The 27,615-nt window shown below is 45.3% G+C and overlaps 1 long non-coding RNA gene across 1 annotated transcript; it reads right to left on the bottom strand.

The window, feature by feature from the left end:
• On the bottom strand, positions 1 to 27,615 carry LOC117197728 (uncharacterized). Its single transcript, XR_004478554.2, has 6 exons — positions 27,395 to 27,615; positions 23,733 to 23,810; positions 20,484 to 20,661; positions 17,240 to 17,609; positions 3,202 to 3,360; positions 1 to 111 (listed from the first exon to the last, which is right to left on the bottom strand). It is a non-coding gene; the product is annotated as an uncharacterized LOC117197728 (long non-coding RNA).

Below are 27,615 nucleotides of genomic sequence, written 5' to 3' on the forward strand. Positions count from 1 at the left end.
CCTGAGATTTGAAGCTGAACAGTCTAACTCCAGACACTATATGTTCAGACACTATGCAGGTATGAATCCAAGTTTTGTAGAGTCTGAAGTTCATACAATTTTAGAGCATCTCTTTTTAAAAAAATTTACAAGTCAGGCACAAAAATGAATATTTATCTACAATGAGAAAAAACTTACAAAAATTATGCATTCTAAAAAGGTGACAAATAACAAAAGCATCACAAAATTCGGAAAAGTAACATCATATTTTTATTAATTTGAGTATGATGCACTCTTACTATGCTTTCTTTCCTACCTTTTATTTTTAGCTACATATTCTCTGATCACTCCTTATTCATATGATGACAATTTTGAAATTTTTTTAATAAAGAGAATAAGAAGATAATTCACTTGTTCCTATAGCATGGTAAATTGAAACTTGTTTTTTTTATTGTTATTGATAGCTTTGATGCATAAAACATGCTGCTTCCCACAGACATACTCACTGTTTGCAGTACTTGTACACATTTGGGCCCTACAAAGACAGCAGTTTTACTATATTCTATTCTCTATGATTCTCATCAAAAAAGAAAAAAAAACATGGTACATTTATAGGAGTCTATATATGCTGCATTATCAAGTATGTTTCTAACAGATTTTGGTGAGAAACAAAACCATTTTCATACCTCTGATGACTGGAAGAATTTTCTACAAACTAGCTTCTGGCTCTGTGCATTTCAGACCATTTCCCTTCCACTCCCTACATAATTCTGTCCTGTTATCCTCACACATGTTTTTACTGAATAATGATCTATGGCCCTGTACCTTTGTATCTTGACCCCTGTGAGTTGGCACTGTGGGTAGTTGGAGTATTTCTGGAAGCTATTCTTACACTGTGCAGCTAGCAACTACTTACACACACCCCACTAAATGTAGCCCCTGGAAGGAGTCTGGGTAACGAGGGACCAGAAGCACATTTGCCACGTATAACTATATGAGAAGAATGCTCAGCACAGCTTCTTTTTAATGGTGAAAAATCAAGTGAATCTAATTGGCCATCAGTACAGGACTGGTTGGAATATGAGCTGTCCCTATAATAGAATCCTTTGCAGGTCTTAGGATAAATGAACTAGATGTCAGGATGTGATGGGGGAAGGTGTCATTCACCTCATGGCAAAGTAGAAAACACAAATTGCAGGACAGCATATTATAATCCTGTTTGTATATCTTCAAAAATTGGTATATTTGTAAATGGACAGACACATTTTGGAAGCATGTGAAAGAAACTGTAAGGAGTGACAGCCTCTGGGGAGTCTAAACTGAGAATTGAGGGGGTAAGGAGGAAAATTTTTAATTTTCACCTTATGGTTTTCTGTTCTGTTTAAATTATTTGACTTTGAGTCTATGTTATACACATAGATGTATGAACCCCAGATGACAGAACCCCAACTCAAAAGATTAAGGGAAAAGGGGAAATGTGTTAATTCATACAACTGTGGCTAAGGACACCAGGCAGTGCTGGATCCAGGTGCACAAAATGTGTCGGCAGGAATCTGACTTTCTGCATCTCTTGGTTCATATTTCTTGCTCTTTGGCTTTACCCCGAGGCAGGCTCTCCCTTTGTAATGGCCAATGGCCTCCAGCCACTCCAGATTTGCCCTTTTCTCAGCTCAGCAATCCCAGTGAGAAGAAAGAGAGTTCCTCTTTCCTAAAGGTTCCAATGAAAGTCTGGAGTTGACTCTCCTTGAATCAGTTCTGTGCACATGTCTACCCCTGAACCATTCACTGAGGCTAGAAAGAAGAACTAGGCTGAACTCACCTTCCAGATATGAAGGTGGGTCAGTTTCACCCAAACCACGTGGGCTGAGCGTTGTGGGAGGAAGGAGAAGGGATTCTACCAAGGAAAATTGAGGTGCTGTTATCTAAAGACAAAAAAAGGACACGGACAGGCAAGAGCAGCCATCTACCACATATGCATTCCATTTACAATTTCAATGGGAGAGAATTTCCAAAAGAAACAGTGTGGATAGTCAGGGGGAAATCTCAGAGCAAGTGAAATCTCTAACTCCTTTGCTAGTAAAGCAAAATAGAAATTATTGAAGACAACAATCGAACACAGAGTAGAGAAAATTCCTTTTTGCTATCTTTCCAAAATAAGTTAAAGTTGCATGTCTTTGCTGGAAGAATTAGGCTGGTTGAATAATTAGTGGTTAACGTTGAGTTGAATTAAATAAACTATAGTATATCCATATGACGGGAAATATGCAGCCATTAAAATGATGTAGTAGATGAATATTGATATGGAAAAATTCCCTACAGTGACTGTGTGGGAAAATGCACGTTGCAAAACAATATTAACGACACAATCTCACACTTTTAAAAAATGTGCCTATATGTATGTAGAGTAGAGAGATTCAAAACTCAAAACTGGTGTCTCTTGACAGGCTTTTCTGGGTTTACATGTTACGAATGGCTTTTATTTTATTCTCTTTCCATATTTGTATTTTCTGAGCTTTTTCCAATATTTATTATATATTTATTAAACATAATTTAAATTTTTATCAAAGTTATTGCCTACTTTAAAAAGTCAAATAGTCCTTTGAAGCTTATGATAAAGCTTCCGCTTCTTCACCCAAGTCCTCATTTCCAGACGCAACCACTTTTAACCCTTTTAGACGCTGCTTCTAGCACTTCTATTTTTCTACATCACTTGTTAGTATTGCTATTCTTGCCTTTCCAGATTTATATATCATATGTTGACTTCCTAATAAGAAAGACGAAGATTCAACCTGATATAGCACTCTCACCCGTATGGCTTAAATCATCACTTTTACTAAATTCATATTTGTTGTTTTCACGATTGGGACCATGTAAATATTGTTCACTGCTGAGCCAAGTAGTGTATTTACATTTCATTTCCTAAATACCCATTCTTTTTACAGATTTTTAACTTGATCCTGAAAACCCTACAAATAAGTGAAAAGCTGTTAAATGAATGAAAAAAAATGCCATTAATTTTAATGGGGAAAATACTGATGCAACCCCAGGTGCCCAAACATTTTTCACAGGTAGAAAAATAAATCAATTGAACAATAAAAACAAGTTTAAATAAATAATACACGATAACTTGACAGTAAATACAGTTTGTGTGTGTGTGTATACATATATTGTATACACATTATACATATATAATGTGATGTAATGAAGGCTTATTTTACTCACCAAAGGAAGAAGAGTAGACTTAAGTGCATGACGGTTGCAAGAGTCATTCTCTGGAAGGTATGTTCTTGCTGTACCGTTTTCTTCACCAAACTTTTTGGGCTTATGAATACCTTTCACTCAAGCTGCGCTTAAAGTTGGAGTACCGGTATGCTCCTAGGACTAAATGAAAGCTAAAGATGAGAGTGCTTGGAAACACAAGGAGAGAGCATGCACCCTTAATAGACTGAAGTGTTGTAGAAGGTCTTTCTTGTTTGGCAGTCCTTGCATAACAAAGCATTTGAGGCTCATTCAAACATAGTAAGTATCTCACATTGGTCCAATACACTAGTCTCTGACTGGAAACTGTTGAATCAATTGGCAAGTGTGTCACTGCCTAAAATTATACTGTCAAACTATCACTTCTTATGGCATATATATTTAGTGTGCTTCTGGGTAAGATTTTGTTGTCTCAAAAGCAAAAATAAAATGAAAGGCAGAAAATTCTTGTCTGAAAAGTGCTATAATATGTGAAGAGATATTATGGAGAAAAAATTTTAATAATTCTTATAGGAGGTTATTGTATGATGTTTTATTTTTACTGGACTTAACTGCTTTTAAAAACTGTTTGGTGTTCTTCAAATTTCTGGTGAAACCTCTGTACAACTATGGAATGTCTCTTCGCACAGTCAACCATGTCGGATAATCTACTACTTTCATTTTTTACTCTGAGAGTCCCTCTGCCTGGACACCGCCCTTCTCCTACTCTGTTCTGAATTGGTTTTCCTCTTCAGCTGTTTCCTGGTCTTCTCTCTTCCATCCTCCTGAAAATTCCCTTTCTCCACTGTCTTACGCTGCAATGGATGACTTGCTGATTCCACTCGTCTTTCTCAGTTTACTCCCTCATTTTGATGGAGCACATCTTTCAGTAACTTCTTTCAGAAGGTACATAAGAGGTAAAATCTTTAAGACCCTGCATTTCTGAAAATGTCTCTATTCTATACTCATTCCTGATTGATAATTTGGCGGGTTACAGAATTCAAATTGGCAATCATTTTCCTTCTGAAGTTTGAAAGCACTGTTCTGTAGTCTTCTAGTTGAATGCCATCCTGATCTCTATTTCTCCTTGACAGCTTTTGCGATCTTCTTTATTTCTGGTGATACGAAATTTTGGATTGCCAGGCTTTGATGTGAGAATTCCTCCATTATGCTAGGTTCTTTGAAGGCCTCTTCAATCTGGAAGCTTACTTACTTCAGTCCTAGGAAATGTTCTATTACTTGTTCCTCCCCTCCATTTTCTCTCTTGATTATTTGGACTTGGACCATCAGACAGACCATATCATTCTCTTTCATTTTCCAACTCTGTTCTTGTGTTTGAGTTTCTAGGGTATGTCCTCGACTGTATCACCTCATTTATCAAGTGCATTTTTATTTCTGCTCTCACATTTTTAATTTCCAGGTGTTTTTTTCTTGTTCGTCTTCTCTTTTTATGAGCCTTTGTCCTTGTTTTATAGTTGTAAAATCTTCTCATTATGGCTACTAATTACAAGTTTGGGGGAAGTGTTATTTTGCCTCTAGCTTTGAATTAATTGAGTTAATTTTCCTTCCTTCCTCCTTCCCTTTCTTCCATTTTCTTCCCTTCTTTCTTTCCTTCCTTCCGACCTTCCTTCCTCCCGTCCTCTCTCTCCCCTCCCCCACCCGTCTTCCTCCCTTCCTTTCTTTTCTTTTCTTTTCGATTGTTGTTTTAGTCTCTGTCTTCCAGAAATCTGTCCCTTAATATCTGATGGACATCTAGGAGAGAGGCTCGGAACTGCTGATTAGAAGTTCTCTGCTTGTCAGTGTGACTTGCCGGCTGCTGGACTTCACTATAGGCAGATTTGGTAAGACCTGGCTATCTCACTGGGACTCCTCCTGTGCATTATGTTTTCATTTAAGGAAAAAACATTATTTTAATAGGGAAAGACAATTACTCTCCACTTAAATCAAACCTCACCTCATTAAGACAAAATGGCTTCAACAGCACATACGTCCAAGCACTACGAGCTTTCTGATTACTCACAAGAAAATGTCCAGTAAGCATGACCAACTTCTGGAGCTCTGGGCTCTAAAAAACAATGAAAATACATTCCCTGAGGACATCATATCCCTGTCAACTCTGAAGTTGCCTCATATATTACCATGGCTACAACTTTCTACTCTGAAACTATTATGCCTGCTGAAGGCTAGGTGGTTTTCCCTTTGTGAATTGAAAGTATGATTAATAAGCCTGACTTTTTGGCCACCATGATTCAGCACTTACTAGGTGCCAGGCTTTGTGTCAGAGGCTCCTAACACAATATTTCATACCTACACAATCCAAGGGATGTCGTTGACTTTGTGGCCTTATGGTGGCCCCCTGGACTTGTGTAGTGCACAACCTGAGCAGCAATACATGACTTAAATCCTCCCAACAATTCTACAAGGGAGTTGTTGTCCGGATAATTTGACAGATGATGAAACTGTGGTTCAGAGAGGCTAAGAATTTGCTGAAGTTCCCTAGCTGTCAAGTTTTGGAGCTAAGATTCCAGTCCCCAAACTACCTGATTCTGAAGCCAGTGCTCTTCCCAGGATTCTATTTTCACTGTGGCAGGGGGTCAGGATGGGGTGGGATGGAGAGGCTGGGGGGTGTACGACCACATCAGCCATTCTCATCAGGTGCTGCCTTGCCCCGGAAGTCGCCCCCTGGTCTGGACCTCGGGGTGCCTTGCCGTGGTAGGGAGGTCCTTCAGAAAGTCTTCATCTTTTAAACTCCGGCTCCAAGATGACTGTCCTGCTCAATATGTGTCTTCTCTCCATGATGCCTGAGGCTGAGACAGGCATATGTTCACGCAGGGCCCTCACTCCCCTTTGCAGTCAGACCAATAGAGGGGTTCTGTGTCTTGAAGGAGTGAGTCCCTTCAAGAAGACTCAGAAGGCTCAGTATGATGTTGTCAAGAGGGTCAGGGAGGTGGGACAGAGAGTCATGCTTGGGCTGGGGACAGCATCTAGGAAGGAACTTGGTTGCAGTCACGGCTGTAATGGTGCAATTTCTCTCTCAAGTCCTCCAAGCCACGAACAGTAAAGTAGCTGCCCTGTTACAGAGCCTCTCCCTTGGGGGTCGGGGGGAGGTTGAGGGATCTCCTGTGCATGACCGAGTATGCTTGAGCATCTGTGTGTATGCGTGTGATGTTTACAATACTTGTGCACATACAGAAGTCCGAAGATAGATAGAGCTTTGAATAACTGTGATGGGGATTAAAATCCATGAGCCCCAACTTTTATATGAATGGGATGCATGTGTGTGCGTGCATACACACAAACACACATGCACACACACAGCCTTACATACCCATGTGTCTTTGCACACGAGGTTTGTTTTGCCCCCTATCCCCAATCCAGGCAGATTTGAAGGTTTTCATTTTTCTTTCTGTTTCTGTTGACTGTTCTCAAGCTTCTGGGTAGTAACAAACACTTATGTTCTTACAATAGCAAGATAACTGCTAGTTATGTTCTTCCTACTCCAAGCCAGACACTGTGCTCAGTCCCTTACATGCATTATCTCATGACCCTTCCCAGGAACCCTAGGTATAATAGGTATTATACCTAAGTTACAGATAAGGAAATTGAGACTCAGAGAGAAGTAATGTTTCTAACCAGCTGAACACACATCCAAACCCAGGTCTGATTCCAAATATGGGCTCATTCCAATGACTGAACTAATTCAACAAATATGTTTTGAGCACCTACTGTGTGCCAGGCACTGTACAGCCAGGATCTTACAAGAGGGGCCTGATTCGTGGGGATACAGCAATGAATGAAATAGAAAAAAATCCCTGACCTCACAAAGCTTATATTCTGTAAGGGAAACAGATAAACAAGTTAAATAGTAAAGTATATCAAGTGTAAATAATAATCAGGGATAAGGAGGAAAAAAATAAAACAGGGAAAGAGAATAGCAACAGTTTGGAGTGGCTGAAACTTCAGATACAGTGACCAGGGAGAGTCTCACGGAGAAGGTGACATTTGCGTAAAGACCCAAAGGAAGTGAGGGAGCAAGCAAGCCATGCAGTTATCTAAGGGAAAAGTATTCTAGGCAGAGGAAACAGCCAGTGCAAAGGTCCACGGGGGCATGTAAGCTGCATTTAAAGAATATTGAGAAAACCAGCAAAGATAGAGCAGAGGCCATCTAAGGGAGAGCAGTGAATATCATGCTTCTTTCAGTGATGAAATAAAAACCTGTGTTATCATTGCAGTACCTCTGACAAAGCATTTCCACCACATTCCACCTTTCTCTACACTCCACATGGCGTCTACACTCTGGCGTCTTTCACTAAAGTCTACAGAGATTGGAGGCTGGGTTTTGTCCCCAGAAAAGGTGGGAGGGAACCTCTCGATTTCCACTGATATCCACTTCAGCTGAAGGAAACTGCAGGGTTAGTGGGTGAAGGGAAGGCCAAGTGGGGAACAGGAAAACCTCAACCCTCTCATTGCAATGGTGTTGCCCTCAAGTAACTTGGCAGTCAGCCCAGCAGCAGCCTTGCAGGTCCCTGCACAATTATACCTCTGTAGCCCTGCCTTTCTCTTCTTTGTTGGAGCCAAAAGAGAAGCTCTGTATAGTTCTTAAGACCACGTATTTAGCTGACCTGCTCTGGCCTAAGTGACATTTTATGAGGAATTAATCTAACGGCTGATCACCCTTCACACCCTGACAGTGGTTAATGTGTCCCAGGGAGACCTCACTGCGGAGCCAGCCTCTCCATTCATGGCAGGGCCTGGGCCTGGGCTGGAGACACGGCTCCAGATGTGAGCTGAGTCTGGGGGTCTTGGAGGTCATACGGAAATCAGAGCCAACCCAAAGGAAATCAGACACAGAGAACAAAACAAATTGAATTTTTTGAGGAAATTGCTTTTTGCCTCTCACGTCTAGCTCCCTTTAATTTGGAGGAACTCTGTATGAGTTAGTTACTGGCAATCAACTCAGTATTTTCCATCCATTAATCAATACATATTCAATACTAAAGAATCCAGTTTGGGGATGGCTGGTGGCACTGGATAGCCACGGTTCCAGAAGGTGTGCCGTGCCTCTACTTTCTGGGAGTTCCTTCCTCTAAGCTGCCTCTGTGGCACCTTGTGACTCCCATCTCCCTTTCATAGGGGTATTGGTCACCTCGCCTATGGACAGACATCCATACTCTAAGCATCAACCTATGAGGTGGTTTCAGGCCCAGCAAGGTCAAGGATGACTAGCCAGATTGTTTCACTGGGAGAATTTGATGTCAAAGCCTGGAGATAAAGGGACAAAGAGAGGCAGAGACAGAGTAGCTGAGGCTTGATTAGAGGAGGTAGCAGGAACTGGTTACAGCATGTGCTGGACTTTGGAGGGCCTCCCTCTTTCTTCCACTGTTCTCTCTCCATTTCTCTCTAATCCTTTTTGCCAACTTTTCTTCCTTCCATCTCCAAACTCTGCTTACCTTAATGTATTCATACATTCCAGTGACAAAAGGGAAGAAAAGGAAAGAGGTCTGCTCCCAAATTATGTAATCTCTGGACTTGCATCACTCTAGTTGGAAACTGCAGCAGAAGAAAAGAGCTCTCTCCTGGAGCCCATATATAAAATCCCAGGGAAGGCCCCTGATTGGTCTGTGTGGATCACATGCCCCTCTCACTTGGCAACTTACCATGGCCAGGGGGGTGGGTTATTTGATTAGTCTGGCTTAGGCCACATGCCTAGACCAGCAGCCAGGCAGGCAGCCCCCATGAATCACAAGAAATGGAAGATGGGCACAATTAAAAGACCTCACCACTGTAGTTACCAGAAGAAAAGGATGGGTGATGATGGCCATACACAGACCTATATGTCGGTTGTCCATGTCTGATAATCCACCCTGTTCTAGGCACCTGTGGGAAAGGTATTATAGATACAGTCTTCCCCTGTATTGGAAAAGATGACAAACTCAACAGAGAAAATTATTAGCACTTATAAAACAACTGGAGAATTGGGACTCCTGAGAGTCAAGGGTATTGTCTAGTCATTAACTTGGCTCCAGGTCACTTGCCCCATCTGATTCAAAAGCACCTCACTCAGTGCTGTGAGGAAAGCCTGTGGGAGGAAGGTCAAGACCGCTTCTCTATCACCCCTGAGCAAATTCTTAGGCTTTGGTCTCCTGACAATTTGAGAAAAAGAGGTAGATGGGGTAGACGGAAAATGGTGCAAAGATGTCACTGTCCTCACCCAAAGCCATCCAGGGAAGTTCAGGTGACCTAGACCAGCAGTCCCCAACCTTTTTGGCACCAGGGACTGGTTTTGTGGAAGACAATTTCTCCACAGACGGGGGTGCGGGGAGGATGATTCAGGCGGTAATGCAAGCGATGGGGAGTGATGGGGAGTGGCAGATGAAGCTTCGCTCGCTAGCTCACCCACCACTCACCTCCTGCTGTGAGGCCCAGTTCCTAACAGGCTGCGGACTGGCCCGGGGGTTGGGGACCCCTGACCTAGATGACTCTGGACCAATGGAAGATTGTCTGCCAGGATAGCCTTACCGGGGTGGGAGATAGGGTATGAGGAAATGCTTCCAAGAACATGGGCTCAGGGGTCAAACAAACCAGGATCTTGTACAAGGGGGGTGAAGTGGAGGTTCCCTCATTAGCGCAGACCACTAACTGTGGGCCCAACTCCTAGAAAGAAGGGCTGAACTGAGGATGGGAGGGGAGGGACATGGCTGCAGCTTTATGGATGGGGGAGAAGAAGGCAGGAGAGGTGCAGGGCATGAAGAATAGTCTGGCAAGGTCCACCCTTGGAGTCACAGTTGAAAAAACTTATAGATACACCTCAGAGGCTGTCAGGAATGAAGGCCTAGGGCCAAATGACAAAAGGAAGAGCTGGATTATGAGGAAGAAGATGGAGCTCTGTCTAGAATACCTTAATAGGAGAATAATGGAAAATAATAGACATCTCTGACTCAAGTGAGCGCCTCTGGACTAAGTGACACTCAACTGATAGAAGACAACGGTACTTGGATATTATTAGGAGGAAGGACCACATTATCAGGTCCAGGAAGAAATAGAGGAGCCCTTTGGAAGTGGGAGAATTGAAGGCCAAGAAGCCTGGAGAGGTCCACACATGGGCCTGCAGACCAGAAGAGGCTTTGACCTGGAAACTTAAAGCAAGAACTTTTACAGAGCATCTTTTATGTGCCAAGTTTTGTACCTTCAATTAGTTACTCAGTGTAAGTGCATGCCTCCTGTACACCCCAGGAGTAAGGTCACGGGGCAGTGGTGGGAAGGAGGAGGCCAGGCGGGCCTGGGTACCAGGGTTCAGTGAGCAGGCAGATGAGGACCTGTCCTGAGAAGGCAGAAAGGTGGTTGAAAGGGGGGACCATGCATGAACTTAGGCTCCAAACCTCATTGAAGTGAAGAACCATTGGCCTTCACTTATAAAACACAAAATTAAATAAAAAATTATTAAGAATTTCAAGATAGAGGCTGAATAGCATTCAGCCCCAAGTATGGCCCTTCTAAGTATGGATTTCTGTGTATCTGCACTGGTTGCAGGCCTGGGAAGCTGGCCCCACTCAAGCACAGCAGAGGTGAGAATTTTAGTGCCTTAGAAGCTGGCCCCAGAATTCTTGGGGAATGAACTGTATTTGAGTTGGAGGCAATAACCCAGGGGCATGGGTGTTGGCAAGAACCCAGGTGACAGAGGACAAAGCTAAACTGTTCTGAGTGAGTTCAGGAGAACAATTGTTCCTTTATTTCAGAGAGGAGCAGGGAGAGGCGTGCCCGTGAGAAAGTGTGAGGCTGGTGACCAGTGAATGCGTAGGGAAGACTGGTGGAGACAGGTCCCTGGTGGGATGGTGGTTGGGGGACCTTTAAAGTGCTGGGATGTGTAACGTTGAATTTGGAGTTCTTTACAAGTATGTGGTTACAACTCCTTTCCATCTCTCCCCTCCAGCTTACCCTGATTGGGGAAAATCTTCTGTGTACCCACAAATGCTTAGAAGGAGTGGTGTGTGTGTGTGTGTGTTTGTGTGTGTGTACATGGGTAGGTTGAGGAGGGAGTTGAGTTTCACATCAGATTCAAAGACCAGAGTAGGAAGAAACAGAAGCGAGAGTCTTGAGAATATAACTCCCCCAACGCTGGGAATCTGAGAAATGCTAGGGAGGGCTTTGAACTTCCATGAGATGTTGAAGCAGGAGAGGGGGCATCCAGGCCAATCCTATACAGATCTCCAGGGGCTGTACGACATGTGGGCCAAACAAATCTTCGTAGTCTAGGATCAAAGTAATTCTGAACTTCTAAGTGTGGTGGTGTTGGTGATGATGGTGATGGTGATGGTGGTGGTGGTAATGATGATGAAGGCGATGATGATGATGGTGGTGGTAATGGTGACGGTGGTGGTGGTGATAATGATGGTGATGACAATGATGATGAGGGTGATGATGATTAGATCAAACACTGTTCAATATCATTCTCATACTATCCCATCAAAAAGGGACTCTTTATCCCTCTTCTTTTTTTTTTGTAATTTATTTTATTTATTTATTTTTGGCTGTGTTGGGTATTCATTGCTGCGCATGGGCTTTCTCTAGTTGCGGCGAGCGGGGGCTACTCTTTGAGGCGATGCGCAGGCTTCTTATTGTGGTGGCTTCTCTTGTTCCAGTGCACGGGCTCTAGGCACGCGGGCTTCAGTAGTTGTGGCACGTGGGCTCAGCAGTTGTGGCACACAAGCTTAGTTGCTCCGCAGCATGTGGGATCTTCCTGGACCAGGGCTCGAACCCGTGTCCCCTGCATTGGCAGGCGGATTCTTAACCACTGCACCAGCAGGGAAGCCCTATCCCTCTTTTCAAAAAATTTTTAAAATTTATTTATTTATATATATATTTTTTATTTTTGGCTGCATTGGGTCTTCGTTGCTGCACGCAGGCTTTCTCTAGTTGCAGAGAGCAGGGGGCTACTCTTCGTTGCAGTGCACGGGCTTCTCATTACAGTGACTTCTCTTGTTGCAGCACGGGCTCTAGGCACACAGGCTTCAGTAGTTGTGGCTCATGGACTCTAGAGCGCAGGCTCAGTAGTTGTGGTGCACGGGCTTAGTTGCTCTGCGGCATGTGGGATCTTCCCGGACCAGGGCTCAAATCCGTGTCCCCTGCATTGACAGGTGGATACTTAACCACTGCACCACCAGGAAAGCCCTATCCCTCTTTTACAAATGAAGGTACTGAGGCACAGAGAGGTTAGGTAACTTGCCCAAAGTCACATATCCAGTAAGTAAGACAAAATCTATTCTGACGGACCTTGGCAGGGGTTGGGGAGAGGTAATTCTGTTCCTGTAGTTTGCCTGCCAGGATGGTCTGTAGGCAGGTCCACCAATACTGCTGTGTACTTCAAAATCCAGGGGTGCCATTCTTATTTCAGTTTATGTCCGTGCCCCCTGCAGGTGTGCAGTGCACAGCCTGAGTGGCTATAGCAGTAAAGAATTTCCTTGATATCTCAATGAGGAAGTGAGCACAGTATAGCTACTGACTCATTCAACAACAAACATGGATGAAGACCAACTACCGGCTAGAAACTGTGCTGGGCCCTAAGGATCCAGACTAGGTGGTACGGTTGCTGGGAGAGATGGTCATATGAGGATGTGTTTGTATAACTGTCCATGTGAGGGGCATAGAGAGAAGGGAGCATCTCATTCTGTCTGGAGAGGGTGGCCAGAGAAGGCGGCCATACTTGTACTGAGACTTAAAGGATGAGGAGTTTACCAAATGGACCAAGAGTGATGGGAGGGCCCATTCCTGGCCAAAGAAATAGCACAAACAAAGGCAAAGAACTGTTGGTTCATGCCCAGCCTAAGGGGAAAGCAGTTGAGATATTTTAGTTTGCAGTGGGGGATAGAGTAGTTTATGTACATGGTTGAATAGGTACGTGGGAACTTGGATCCTGAAACGCTTTTCATGTTATGCTAAGAGGTTAGATCTCCATAATAAAGAGGTGTGTGGTGAGGCAAGCCCTTCCATCCCCATCCTCTAAGATTAGGATTGTAACACTGGAAGTAATGAGAAGGGACATGGAGAGCCTCTTATCATGGGCCTGAGGGCAGAGTCGCTGAATCATAAATTTACCATGTGTCTACTTAATAAAGGCCCAGATTTACGAGGTCCTTTGATGAATTAGCAAATGCCCACTGGGCGGGTAGATAATGTCACAGAATGAAGTTGGCAGGTGTTGGAGCTACTGTGGAGTGGTGGGGACTCTGGTGGACTGATGCCTTCACACCCACCTAAAGGGGACAGCTGTGACTCAGTTCCAGTCAGTTGTTGCCTTGAAGGAATGTAGGCCCGGGTTTGCCAGAGCTTCTGATTTTTCAGGAGAGGCCAGAAATCCAGATTTTTAGGTACATTTTTCTGTACCTAAAATTAGAACAACTAATTCAAATACCATATAGGTGAAACAAAACACAAACATGAGCAGGATTTAGCTAGCCACCTAGCTCCCCTATCGTCCCATTCATCACCCACTCATCCATTCACCTACATTTCCATCCATCCAACCATTCATCCATTTCTCCCTATGCACTTCTCCATCCATCTATACTGTCCTCCCATCCGATAACCCACCTATCTACCCACCACACACACACACACACACACACACACACACACACACACATATACCCACTTATTTATCCAACTATCCTTCCATCCATCCTATCCCTACTCATCTATCCATCTATACATCCACCCATCTATCCACCTATACATCCACCCATCTATCCACCTACATATCCACCCATCTATCCACCTACATATCCACCCATCTATCCACCTACATATCCACCCATCTATCCACCTATACATCCACCCACCTGCCCACCTATACATCCACCCATCTGCCCACCTATACATCCACCCATCTATCCACCTACACATCCAGCCACCTGCCCACCTACACATCCACTTGCCCCACCCCCCACACCGTACATTCACCAATTTATCTATCCACCTACCTATTCACCCATCCATCCATCCATCCATCTCTCTTCCACTGTTCCTCTTAAACCTCTGCAGGATAAGACTGAAACATTCATTTTGTTCCACCTGCGCTTGGCCCTTGAAAAGTCCTATGTCCCTCCAAGTTCAAGCAAATGGTAAGTTTGTAAAGTGGTGCTAACATGAGGGAGCTTGTACCTGCCTCCGTTTACATGGAAATTTTTGCTTTCTCTTTATGCTTGCTGTGCTGCCTGAAGTAGTAGAGCATTTTTTCTCCCCTTGGATTTGAGCCCTCACAAGTGTTCCAGAACAAGATGAAACCAAGCAGAGAATTAGGTTCCCTCCCTTTCCTTGGAAATATCTTGCCACTGGGCCACACTCACCTGGAATTATGTAAGTCTTCAAAAGGAGATCAGAAATAGATTTCTCAGTGGGGGTTGTAGATGTCAGTAAATGTATTTACGGGAAATGGGTTAGGTCTGGCACATTCTAAACTGTGATATGATGAACGTGCAATACTGTGCAAATAAGCCTTCATTTTCCCCTTCTCCGTATCCAACTGGAACTCCCCCTCCTCAATGTCCTTCCTTACCTTACCTAAGCATTTCTTCCAGCTTGAGGCTGGCGGATTGGAAAGAGGGAAGGGTAGATAAACAATATTTACTGTACTGTATGCTTGATATATGTGATGGCATTTATAGTCCTGATTTCAGTGGCATGTAATTTGGCATGATCTAAATAGGAAGGCATTACTACATTTATATACTCTTTGAGCCTCAGTTTCCTCATCTGTCAAAATGGGACAAAGCTTTCCTATCCCCTTCCTCACCAAGACGAAATATCTTCAGATGGGCTGCCAGGGTGCCTGACAACACCCCTGGGACTCATCCACCCTCAAATGAATGAAAACTTTGCTGAAACGTACATGCTCCCTGGGAGGTCTTCCCATCGTCAAGTAAGCTTTTATTATTCATTAATTCAAATGTATTAGTCAGATTAGGAGGCCCATGAGGAGATGGAGCACGAGGCAGCACTGCTGTTGACGGAGCGAGAGAAAGGTGTGCACAGAAGCTGCAGTAGGGAACATGGGAAGGGCATGATCCCGCAGAACCTGGGGAGTCTCAGGGGCAGATTAAATGTTGGTGGGGAAGGGATGGCAACAGAGGAGGGACCCCTTCTTTTCCATCTCTGGACCACGTGGTCTGCTACTGTTTCAGCTGGAACCCTTCCCTGTCTGCGAGGCATCATGATGTGTCACGGAGACAACTGAGCACTTCTCGTCATCCATGACCCTCAGTGGACTCTTCTATCAAAGGGACAGGATTGCTGTGAGGGAGTAAACGAGGTGAATCAAGCTAATATCTGTGTGGGGATCTGCCTTCTCCTCGAGGGGCTGCTTCAGACCAGGCTGTCAGTCGGGGGTTGGGCCTCTTCTGATACCAAGACCCGTAAGGCAGGGAGGGGTCTGCACATCTAGCACCAAGTGTGAGGGCAGGACAGATGACCCGATGGCCCTACTCCCCTTCAGACTTGGGGAGTGGGAGGTGTAACAAAAGCGGGAGCCTTTCATGTTTATTTGGTGCAAAGAACTTTAAAGATATTATTTCATGTAATCTCTCAACAACCACCAGAAGTAGGGACTCTTTTGAGTCCCATTTTATAACATGGAAATGGCAGCACCACAGGGGTTAAGTAATTTCCCCAAAGCCCTAAGGAGTGGGGTAATCAGGGCAGAGTAGTGACTACTGAGACCATATGGCTCACAAAACCTCAACTATTGACTGTCCTGTCCTTTACAGAAAAAGTGTGCAGTTGCTGCTACAGCAGAACAGAGCTACTGACCCCTCGATGTTTTCTCTCCCCTGCCCATGTTCTATTTTTCTTCAAAGCACTCAGCCTTACCTCATGTTATATATGTATCGTATACACATGAATATGAGTGTAGTATGCGTGTATTTTATGTATGCACACGCAAAAACATAAAGTATACACATATGTATGTGTGTGTATAGACATGTACCTATGTATCGTTTATTATCTCACATCCTCCTTGTCATCTTATTCATCACTCTACCACTTACGCTTAAAACACCCACCTGCTCAAATCAGGCACTCAATACATGCTGGCTGAATGGAGGAGTGAGGTAATTTTAGTTCCTTTTAATAATTTCTTTTGTATTCCTCTGTTATGGACTGAATGTTTGTGGCTGTCCCAAGATCCCTATGTTGAAATCCTAATCCCCAATGTGATGGTATTAGGAGGTGGGGCTTTCAGGAAGCCTTCATGAATGGGCTAAGTGCCCTTTTTTCTAAAAGAGGCTCCAGAAAATTCTCTCACTCTCTCTGCCATGTGAAAACCCAAAGTGAAAACCCAGAAGAGGGCTCTCACCAGGCCCTGACCCTGCTGGCACCCTGATCCCCACCTTCCAGCCTCCAGAACTCTGTTTGTTTGTTTGTTTGTTTGCGGTCCGCGGGCCTCTCACTGCCGTGGCCTCTCCCGTTGCGGAGCACAGGCTCCGGACGCGCAGGCTCAGCGGCCATGGCTCACGGGCCCAGCCGCTCCGCGGCACGTGGGATCCTCCCGGACCGAACCCACGTCCCCTGCATCGGCAGGTGGACTCTCAACCACTGCGCCACCAGGGAAGCCCCTCCAGAACTCTTGAGAAATAAACTTCTGCCGTTTATAAGCCACCCAGTCTACGGTATTCTGTCAGAGCCGCCCGAACTAAGGCCCCCTTGAGTGCCCAGCCAGGGCAGCGCTTTGACCACTGGATTGTTCTGGATGAATGCAGGAGTTTTGGAGACACGTTTACAAGCATATCCGGGATTGAGACCCCTCAGTAGGGGAGGGGCCCACGCTCTCACCTAAATAAATGATGCCCTTCGGCTCTGCCCCTCGCCCTGCTTTGCTTCCCTTTCCCATGAGCTCACCCTCCTAATTTCCTCTCCCCGTGGCCTCAGACGGCAGGTGAACAGGGCAAACAGCTGCGCTGCCGGCACGCACCAAAGGCAGGGAAATATGTGCAATTTCCTGAGGAACACGCGAGGAGAGCGCCATCCTTACCGGAGAGGAAGGAGGAGTTAGGAGGCCGGCTGGCAGCTGCCTGGCTTCATTTCCCGGGGGCCCCGGCGGCCGGCGGAGCGCGGTGAAGTCATGGCGCAGGAGGTTCCTCCCCGGCCGTCTGGCGGGAAGCGTTCGGCGAGGGCTGAGGACCGTCTCCCGCAGTGGGTAGCAGCCCGCCTCTGGACCTTTCGGTGAAGCTCTCCTCGGCTTCTGTTGGTCTCGGGGTTTGCCCAGAAACACCCCTTCATCGGAACCCCCGGGAGCCGATTTCAGCTCGTGACGCTCCGGCTCCTTTTTCTCGCTGGCGCCGGAGTCGACAGGCCCGTTACAGGTGGAGCCAGTCCTCAAATTACCCACAGTTTTCTGGGGGCTGCAGAGAAAATGTAGTTCCTTTATTTGTCCATATCTACCCAGATTTTTTTCTCAGGCCCCCAGCTGCTGGATAAAATATTTTCTAGTCCAATCCTGTCAACTTACTGCAGTACGCGGGCCTCTCACCGCTGTGGCCTCTCCCGCTGCAGAGCACAGGCTCCGGACGCGCAGGCTCAGCGGCCATGGCTCACGGGCCCATACGCTCCGCGGCATGTGGGATCTTCCCGGGCCGGGGCACGAACCCGTGTTACGTGCATCGACAGGCGGACTCTCAACCACTGCGCCACCAGGGAAGCCCCTGTCAACTTAGTTTAATGCAAGTTTTTAGAAATCATGGTTTGCCTCCTTAAGTGAAACAAGCCAACAAACAAATACCCTCTCAGCCTCTCATACTGTCCCACTCCTCTCGGAGACAGGGCTTGGGCGTGTGGAGAAGGACTGTGGCCACACACGTGGCAGCAGGGGGAGGCGGTGGCCTCCGCATCCTTGCACTGGGCCTGCTGAGGGGTGACTGTCCATGCCCGGCCGCAGGTGGTGGCCACGGCAGCCTGTGGCTGGCGGATGGTCCCCTGGCCTGTCTTTGGGCTTGGTCAGGTCCTGGGCGTGACCCCGGCCTGCACCAGCCCTGCCTTGGTTCTCACCTTGAGCACCTGCCAGGTTCTCCATCCAGCCCCTGGTCTACAAAGCCAAGAAACAAGTCGTATCAATTTTGCGTTTCAAATCTGTTGTTTTCTTTCATTATGATTCTACTATGGGAAATTTCAAACATACGCTATTTCAATGAGTGTCCTGAAGAAACAAGTGTTACACCCAAAAGGCATTTAGCCAAAGAGAACTGAATGTAGGGGGTAAGGAAAGTGTGATCAGGTTCATGGAACCAGAGAAGGGAAGGGTGGCACTCTGGGATTAGCAACAGTGGGAACCGTTACCACCCTTTGGCCTGAAAGGGCAGGAACCATTGAGAAGTTAACATGTGAGAAAAGGGCTGACCGACAGGAGCTGTCATCAGATGCAGGGGTCAGTGAACTATGGCCCGTGGGCCAAATCTGGCCTGCTACCTATTTCTGTAAATAAAGTTTTAGTGGAACACAGCCATGCTCATTCATTAGCAAACTAATACCACTGCTGTAGCGGAACAGAGTTACTAGAACCTCAGGAAGGCAGAGAGGAAGCGAGGGGGAATAAATACCCTGATTGCTCGTCACTCCCACTGCTGATCTGCTGTTGGTGACCTGCACTGGCTGAGCCCACCCAGAAACCAGACAACACAGAAGTCCAGGGGATTCCATCTATCAAGACTGGCCTTTAGGGCACAGAGCAAGGCATAGTAGAACAGAGAATAGATCTAGGGGCAAAAAAATAGAATAACCAGCACAAACACAAAAAAGCAAAGAGAATGGTATAATAAACTCCTATGTACCCAACACTCAACTTCAACAATTACCAACATTTTCCATTATTGTTTCATCTATACCTCCCCACTTTTTTTTTTTTCTGGAATATTTTAAAGAAAATCCCAGGAATCTATAGGTCAATATGCATCTATACTAGACAAGAACTTTAAAAAACATGACAGCAATGCCATATCATACCTAATAAAATTAACAAAAACCCCTTAATAGCACTCTCTCTTCCTAGTCTATACTCAAACTTCCCCCGTTGTCTCAAAAATGTCTTTTAATACTTGGTTTGTTCCAATCAGAAGCCAAAATTCATACATCGCAATTATCTTTTTGGAAAAAGTGGGTCATGTGTCCCATCATAGAATCTTTCACATTCTGGGTTTGCCTGATTGCATCTTTGCGTCGTTGTTTAACTTGTTCCCGTGTTCCCTGAATTTCCTGTGAGCTGATTGTTAGATTTAAAGGCTCAATTAGGTTCAGGCTCCATATTCATGGGTGGTGCCTTCTATTGCATCACATTACGAGAAGAGAATATCTGCTTCACTCCCTTTCTGCAATGTTGGGAATGATCACTGGCTTCAGACATGTCAGCCTCATCTCTCCACTATCAAGTTTCCTATCAACCTTTGATCTAATTATGTTAGTGTTTATTGAAAATCACTGCCAAATCTATTATTTCATTCGGGTTTGTAAAATGGTGAAGTATTAGCCAGGGTCTTTCCAAAGGAACAGAACCAGCAGGGTTCTGTAAAGGGATTTATTATGGGGAATTGGCTCACGTGACTATGGAGGCTGAGAAGTCCCATGATCTCCCATCTGCAAGCTGGAGATGCAGGAGAGCCTGTCAAGCTATTCCATCTGAGTCCGAAGGCCTGAGACCCATGGGAGCCGATGGTGCAAATCCCAGTCTGAGGGCAGGAGGAAACCTATATCCTAGCTCAAGTACTCAGGCAGAAGAAGCAATGAATTCTTCCTTCCTCTGCTTTTTTGTTCTATTCAGGCCCTTAATGAACTGGTTGACGCCCACCTACATTGGGGAGGCCAATCTGCTTTCCTCAGTCTACTGATTCACATGTTAATCTCATCCAGAAATATCCTCACAGTCACATCCAGAAATAATGTTTAGCCCAGTCTCTGGGCACCCCATGGCCTGGTCAAGTAGGCACACAAAATTAATCATCACAGGTGATTTTCTAAATCTACCATTCCTCTGCATCTATTAGGCAGAATTAGTCTATGAAGAAGAATTTAGCTCATCAGCTATTTAGTCCCCCTAGAGTATACATTTTCACAGAAAAGACAGAATATACACATAATTCTTTTCTTGATCAACTTTCAGAACTGAGTTGGTGTACTAGCTACCAATGATTTTTTCTCTTGGTATCATTAAGAACTCATGATTTAAAAAGTACTTGATGTGTTTAAATCCACTGTAGTCAATATTTCTTTTGATGCCTAAATTGTCCCACCTTTGGCCAGTTGGAGCCCCTTCAAATTTGCTCCTGTGTCCTTTTGACATGACACCATTAGTGTCTCGCACAATAAGATGTCCCAGACTCATCACGTGCATTTCTTTCTGCAGACCAGTAATCAGTCATTTTTCCAAGAAGCCCTGTGTCTTGGTCCAGGTTCACTAGAAAACAGAGGCTGAGGCAAAAACATACACGTTAACACTTAACTGGGAAGAGTGCAATTCCAGGGAAACAAGGAAGGTGAACAATGGAAGTGAGGCAGTGGGGGGAGATGGAGTACGAGGGGAGGTGTCCCCAGGCTGCCCTGGCTTCACAGAAAACACAACCAATTGCTTGGCTGGACAGCACCTCTTGAGATAAGAGGTGTGAAACCATGGTATCTCAGAACAGCCTGGCAGTAGGGAGGAAGGGCAGCAGTTCACCTTCTGTCTTTTTCCCGTTTGCTCTCACATGCTATAGTGTGAGAGCAAACACACTTGCATGTCCCTTCTGCCTCCCCCAGTTGTGTTTCTTGGCTCTGGTCACAGCTGTAGGGGAAGCCAGAGTTTCCACGTGCCCAGACCCATCAGTGTGCAGTGAAGGTGGTCTCTCCCTACCAGTCACTGCTGTGCATGGTGACTCCCCAGTGTGTGCTGGTGGCAGTGGTCGTGGGCACCGCTTTACAACCAAGACAACAGTGTGAGTTGTTGTCAGGGTTGCATTGGCCAGGAAGCAAGGCAAGTGCGCAAGGACCACTGGTGGAGACGGGCCAAGGAGATGTGCGCTAGTACACTAACTGGGCCTGGCTCCTCTACCCCTTTGCCTCGTAGACATGCTCCCACCCTCCTACAATATTCAGATCTCACGTGAAATAAATCGTCCTCATTTCTTTCCTAGCAGTGGAAGTACAAGTCCAATTCTTTCAGGAAATGTTCAGTTGCAATCTCCTAAAAAGACCTACAGAGGTTTAGCAAACCAAGCTACAAACCCTACCGCCACAGCTGGTCCAACGGTCAAAATATATATTCACCATCTCACTCCTCTACCACCTATTTTAGTTCTACAACTTCCAGGGCAGTGGAATCCTTACTACAACCCTGGTGAAAGCATCCCCCTCTGGGTTCCCAGGCACTAGTCCAACAGAATCCACGGTGGCAAGAACATGAAGCTAAAATTTGGTGTGTCTACTGGGAGTGAGGCTGAGAAGGCCAAGGCTGCTTCCACCGCTTGGTTTCTGGACCCGTGCACCTTAGCACCATAGCCTGGCTCTGGCTCAGTGTGTACACTGCACCTAGTGCTGAAGTATCCCTGAAATGGCCTTTTAGCTGAGACTTCACCAGCCCTTTCTACCCTTTTTATCAGGCTGGTCAACCCGGTGTGATGAAGTACATGGAAAACTGGTGTAACTTGTGGTTTTTGAGCCCAATGTTTCATGTGTAGTAAAACGTTCTCTCTGGTCTCGTACAAAGTAGCGTAGGATATCATATATCTTATAGATCAAGCACTCTGTCAACCCTCAGATGGTGGTGCTGGTGGAGGCATTGTGGGAAGATGAAACAAACCTATACTTCGAGAGATGGATTTGTTTTTTTCTTGGCCGTGCTGTACGGCTTGCGGGATCTTAGCTCCCCGACCAGGGATCAAACCTGTGCCCCCTGCAGTGGAAGGGTGGAGTCTTAACCACTGGCCCACCAGGGAATTCCTCATATCTTGAGTACGTGGTGATTCTGGTGAGGAAGAATGGAGTCTGATATCATCTACTTGCCCCCAGGAGGCTAGCTGACCTCCCCACAAAGGGGACCATAATGAGGGCTCAGAATCAGTCCCTGCTGCTCGCACGTTAGGCATTCAGCATCAAAGCTAGGGCAGCTTTGACGAAAAGGACTCCATGTTTTGGGACGCAGGTGTAGCCTCCATTCCTGCCACTGTGGCTGCTTTGCTTGTGGCCCACTCTGCAAGCACTGCAGAGGCCAAGGAGAAAGGCTAGCTGATGTCAACTAGATATTTTGTGCCTACTCCCATAAGTTTATTCATGTACTTCTTCCCCAGATTTCGTCAGTCCTGATTTTATTCAGTGTCTCTATCACCACCCACCACCACCTAAGGACTGAAAAAGTGCCCAATCTATCATCATAGAATCCTACACTACATTACCACCGAACCAAAGAGCACATTTTACTACCAAGTGGGAATGACCCACTGAGCTCAAACAAAAGATACACAGTCTTGGGCTTCCCTGGTGGCGCAGTGGTTGAGAGTCCACCTGCCGATGCAGGGGACGCGGGTTCATGCCCCAGTCTGGGAAGATGCCACATGCCGCGGAGCGGCTGGGCCCGTGAGTCATGGCCGCTGAGCCTGCGCGTCCGGAGCCTGTGGTCCGCAACGGGAGAGACCACAGCAGTGAGAGGCCCGCGTACCGCAAAAAAAAAAAAAAAAGATACACAGTCTTTCATGTCCCTCATCAGCAAGGATTACCAGCCTGAGAAAAAACGGTGGAATGGCCTGGTGAAATGTCAGCTAAAAGGCCAGATCAGGGACACCTGGCAGGTTAGGACACTGGAGGTGGTATATGGACTGTAGTCTTTTTCCTTCCAGGTCCCTGACCAATAAGCTGAGCCATTCACTATTGACAAAGAGTCAACATTTGCACACACATTAGGCCAACGTACTGCTGGCACCTCTGCCCACTGGAGGATTTCCTCCACAATGATTTCGGGGGCCACCTCTAAGTGGGGCTGTAATGTGGCAGCAGCCCATTTTTGGCTAGAGTTGACATTATATTCATGCTTCTAGAACCAAGTCCAAGTCCTATTGGGTGACTCAGAGGGATGAGAGTTTCCAGCGAGGCTCGAAGCCAAAAAGGGCTCTCCAGCTTGTCCAGGCAGCTTCCCTGACACTTAGGCTATGTGAGCCAGCAGCTCTGACGGTACTAGAGGTAACTATGGCAGATAATGATGCTGCAGGGCTTTCAACAAACTTCAATAAGAGAGATGCAGCACAGACTCCTGGAGTTCTGCAGCAAGGCCATGCCTTGATTCTGGGCTCTACCAGTGACTAATGTCTGACCATGGGACACCAAGTGACTATGTAACCACAAATGTTCCCTGTGATCTGAGTATTATTGGAGCCAATGAGTCATAAGGTTGGGTGTATACAGCAGTAATCCACCGTATGAAAAATATGCTCCATTCAGGATTCGGCCTGACCAAATCCAGAGGGCACAAGTAAATGACATGAACAGGTGATCCAGACTCTGGTGGCACCTACCTCTTTTGCTGCAATACATCTCTCAACAGAGGTCGATTGCTTCCCTTGCCATGTAAAGGAGACCTGCTTTTGATTTTCCTATTATTAGGGATAAAAGAAAAAATATTTCACCCTATCAACAGCCACATATAAAATGTCAGAGATACCACAACTGGCAAGGCAGCTGTGCTGCAAGTGAGGACACCTGATTAAGTTCACAGCAATTTTCCACCACCATTCTCCAAGAAGTGTCTGGGGTTTGCAAAGGCTAGAAAAGTGAATTGAATAGAGATGTGATGGGAGCTACTATCCCTGCATCCTTTAAGTCTTCGATAGTAGCATTCATTTCTGTAATTCCTCTCGAAATGATGTATTGCTTCCGATTTACTATCTTGGCCAGGACAAAAGATAGCTTCCACATGGCCCTTCTTATAAAAATGGCTTTTACCCCATCAGCCAGGGAACCAATGAGAAGGCTCTCTTAAAGATATTCATCCCATTTATGCATTCTAACCAAAGTTATCACTGGGAACCAGAGAAATAAACAAGGGGTGGATTCATAGACTTTCCCCCCAGCGTACTATTACCCTGGCAAAAGACAACAGGTCTCTTTGGGGAAAGATTGGGGAACTGCTTCCTATATATACTTGAAATGGCATTAGAGGGTCCTTCTTTAGGGGGATCCAATCCCTCCGCCTATGGTCTCAGTGTTTGTGAGCCAACTTAGATCTGAAACTGAATGAAGGACAAGTATTAGCCTTTTGCTCTCCAGCTATCAGTACTTTCTCATTATAAAAATTGAGCAACTCTCTTGTCCATCTGCTTAACTACTATGAACACCAACATCTACTAGCCAATGCCACAAATGCAGGTCAAGGTGCCCTGAGTGCCACTCTGGCCTTCTGCCAAATATTATTATTTTTCTTTTAAATAAATAGATTTATTTAATTTATTTTATGGCTGTGTTGGGTCTTTGTTGCTGTGTGCAGGCTTTCTCTAGTTGCAGTGAGTGGGGGTTACTTTTCGTTGTGGTGCGTGGGCTTCTCATTGTCGTGGATTTTCTTGTTGCAGAGCACAGGCTCTAGGTGCGCGGGCTTCAGTAGTTGTGGCACGTGGGCTCAGTAGTTGTGGCTTGCGCACTCTAGAGCGCAGGCTCAGTAGTTGTGGCACATGGGCTTAGTTGCTCTGCAGCATGTGGGATCTTCCCGGACCAGGGCTCAGACCCGTGTCCCCTGCATGGGCAGGCGGATTCTTGACCACTGTGCCACTAGGGAAGTCCCTCTGCCAATTATAATAATCAGGCCTCTTGCCCTAGTGTTAGATGCTGCCACATGTTTTTTTTTGCCATTCCAGAATCCCACCGTTCCTACTGATACTAGGAAGCCTAGTTCCATGGTAATATCTCTCATCGTCAACCTGGCCTTCGAAGATGCCAGTGCCCCTCTCACTGGTGAAATCTCTGTTATCTTAGTGAATGAACCATTGCCTGTGTCCTCCGGGAGCACAGAGTCCGGTGATGGGTTCTCAGGTCTTACTCATAAGTCCATTCTACCATTAGTATTTCCCTGAATATTTTGGCTTCTTCAGTATTCTGCCAAGGCGGTTCTGACATTATTACTTCATTCACTGTATGTCATTGTCATGTCCAACTTTCAAAGAACCATTCTAGGTAACTAGACTGGCTTCAGATACCCTTGTCAAAACACACACAGGTGTGTGCCCTCATACATTAGCCCCATATTCTGCCCCTTCTCCTAGTCTAATATCCTAAAGATCCACTCCCACATATATTTCTTGATTCCTGTTGGTAAAACTCAGCCAGTTCCTAAAACTTATTTTGGGCGTAGGCAATTTCCTCCTGCAGCGGGATTATAATTCTCCACTCAGGCTGTGCTGGGATCTGCCCCTGATTATAGCCTGGGAACAGTAAGATGAGTAGAAGAGGATCTTAAGAAGACCAGGCTTCGTAGCATGAGGTATTTACTTCAGGTAAGGTCAGTGATTATTCTGGTATACAGAAAGGGGAGGCTGTTCTCTGATAAAATGGATGGGGCTGTTTTTTCCAGTCAGGGTAATTCTGAGGAATGTTGATTAGAGAATCTGAAGCTCGTCTACCCAGTGTCCGCATCCTATGTCTCAGGACCCCACTCTTTTTCCATCAGGGCTCTACTTTGACATAGATATTTATTATGGTCACACATTTAGTACTCTTTGTAGTTCTGACCCTTTATAATCAGATCCTTGATCTGATTTTCAGCATGATCTGACCTGCAGGGGTAGGAGATGAAAACTTTAAGGCTACTAGACCAGCCCTCTGGCTTTCACGGGGTGCCTTAAGGTGGCAATGAACAGTCCTGGGCTCATTCGTTTCTTATTTCAAAGTTTCTAATGCCCTCAAAAGCAGTTACTCATGCCACAGTCTTTATAATTGTTATCACCCCTTTATTAATCAAGTGCAGAAGCCACCTGATAATTGAAAATTTCACCTCATAAAAATTATCCACAGGTGACAGCTTTAGTAATTGTAATATCACTACTTATCGGAGACTCCACTAACCAATAGCGATGGGAGGCTTATTGCATTTAGTCAGGCAGACAACCCAGCACTAAAATCCCATCCTGAGGGGCTGCTTCTTAAGAGCCACTTCTAGTAACAACTGCCTTAGCCTGAGTTTGGTGGAAAATAGAATGTGATGCAAACATTTATTCTCTAGCAATTTATTGGGATGAACAATCCCAGGAAAGAAAGATACATGGAAGAATGCAAGAGAGACATGAAAGGAGGGAGAATAATCACTAAGGGATAATTACTGAGTTGCCTTGAGTTTTGCAAAAACACAAAACGCTGGTGGTTGGTTGACGTCACTGGACGTCATTAGAAACTGCTGTGCTTCTGAACAATCCACCAGGAAGAAAGAAAGGCAAGCAATTTATCTAGTGGTTACTTCTCACCTCATATCTTTGTTTGACATTTGTGCTAAATGGTGTTATAGTCTGACGCATCTCGGTGGTGCTAAATGGGCCCTCCAAAGGGCCGATGGGGAAGCCATAACTTCTGTGGGTCCAATTCACGCAGTGAATTGCATCATTATCTCTATCAGTCAGTGCTGCTAAGGGCTATTCTCACTCTTGTGGATGTAGTAGCAGCAACATATATTTACATAGTACCATGGATTTACAATCAGAAGAACAGTGGGAGCCTAGACAGGGATGCTCTGGCCAGGAAGCTAGGCAAGTGACTGAGGCCCAGAGTAATGAGGGTAAGCAGGGTAGAGTAGGTCTGGGGTAGGTCAGGTGTGCCCTGGTTCCTTTTAGAAGAAAATGGCTTTTAGATCACAATTTAGGCACAGTACTTGTTCATTGCTACAAGGTTGCCATTGCTTCTAAACCTTTTCATTTGACAGGATGCTTTCCTCTCTTTTAGAAAGATAAATTATGAGTTCATATTGGTATTTCCAATTCCCAGTTGTTTGGGTTTATACTTGTGTCTTTTGTCTTTTATGCTGAAGATCTTTGTAATGACATTAACAAAAGTACTAATTTGTTGATCCTACAATATGCATGTGATAGTTCCAAAACAAAAATATAATCCTACTAACTCTCTGTGTGAGATTGTATTACTGTTCACCCCTATTTGGTGCCAATCTCTGCAGTGCTTCTTGCTGAGAGAAGATTATACATACCTGACATTTTGAACTCAGATTATGTGACTTTCTTTGGCCAATAAAATTGGAGTGGAGTAACAGTGATGGTCACTTCCAGAGAGATGTCTTCTGACTCAATGACTGCCAAAATATTTCGGACAGATGCTCTTCCCTTCCTGCTTGGGTCACAGAGGGAAGATGATACAGATCAGAGCTGAAGCCAACATACAATGAACATGTAGCATGGGAGAAAAGAAACT

The sequence above is a fragment of the Orcinus orca genome, chromosome 8, assembly GCF_937001465.1.
Source record: "Orcinus orca chromosome 8, mOrcOrc1.1, whole genome shotgun sequence".
Lineage (NCBI taxonomy): Eukaryota > Metazoa > Chordata > Mammalia > Artiodactyla > Delphinidae > Orcinus > Orcinus orca.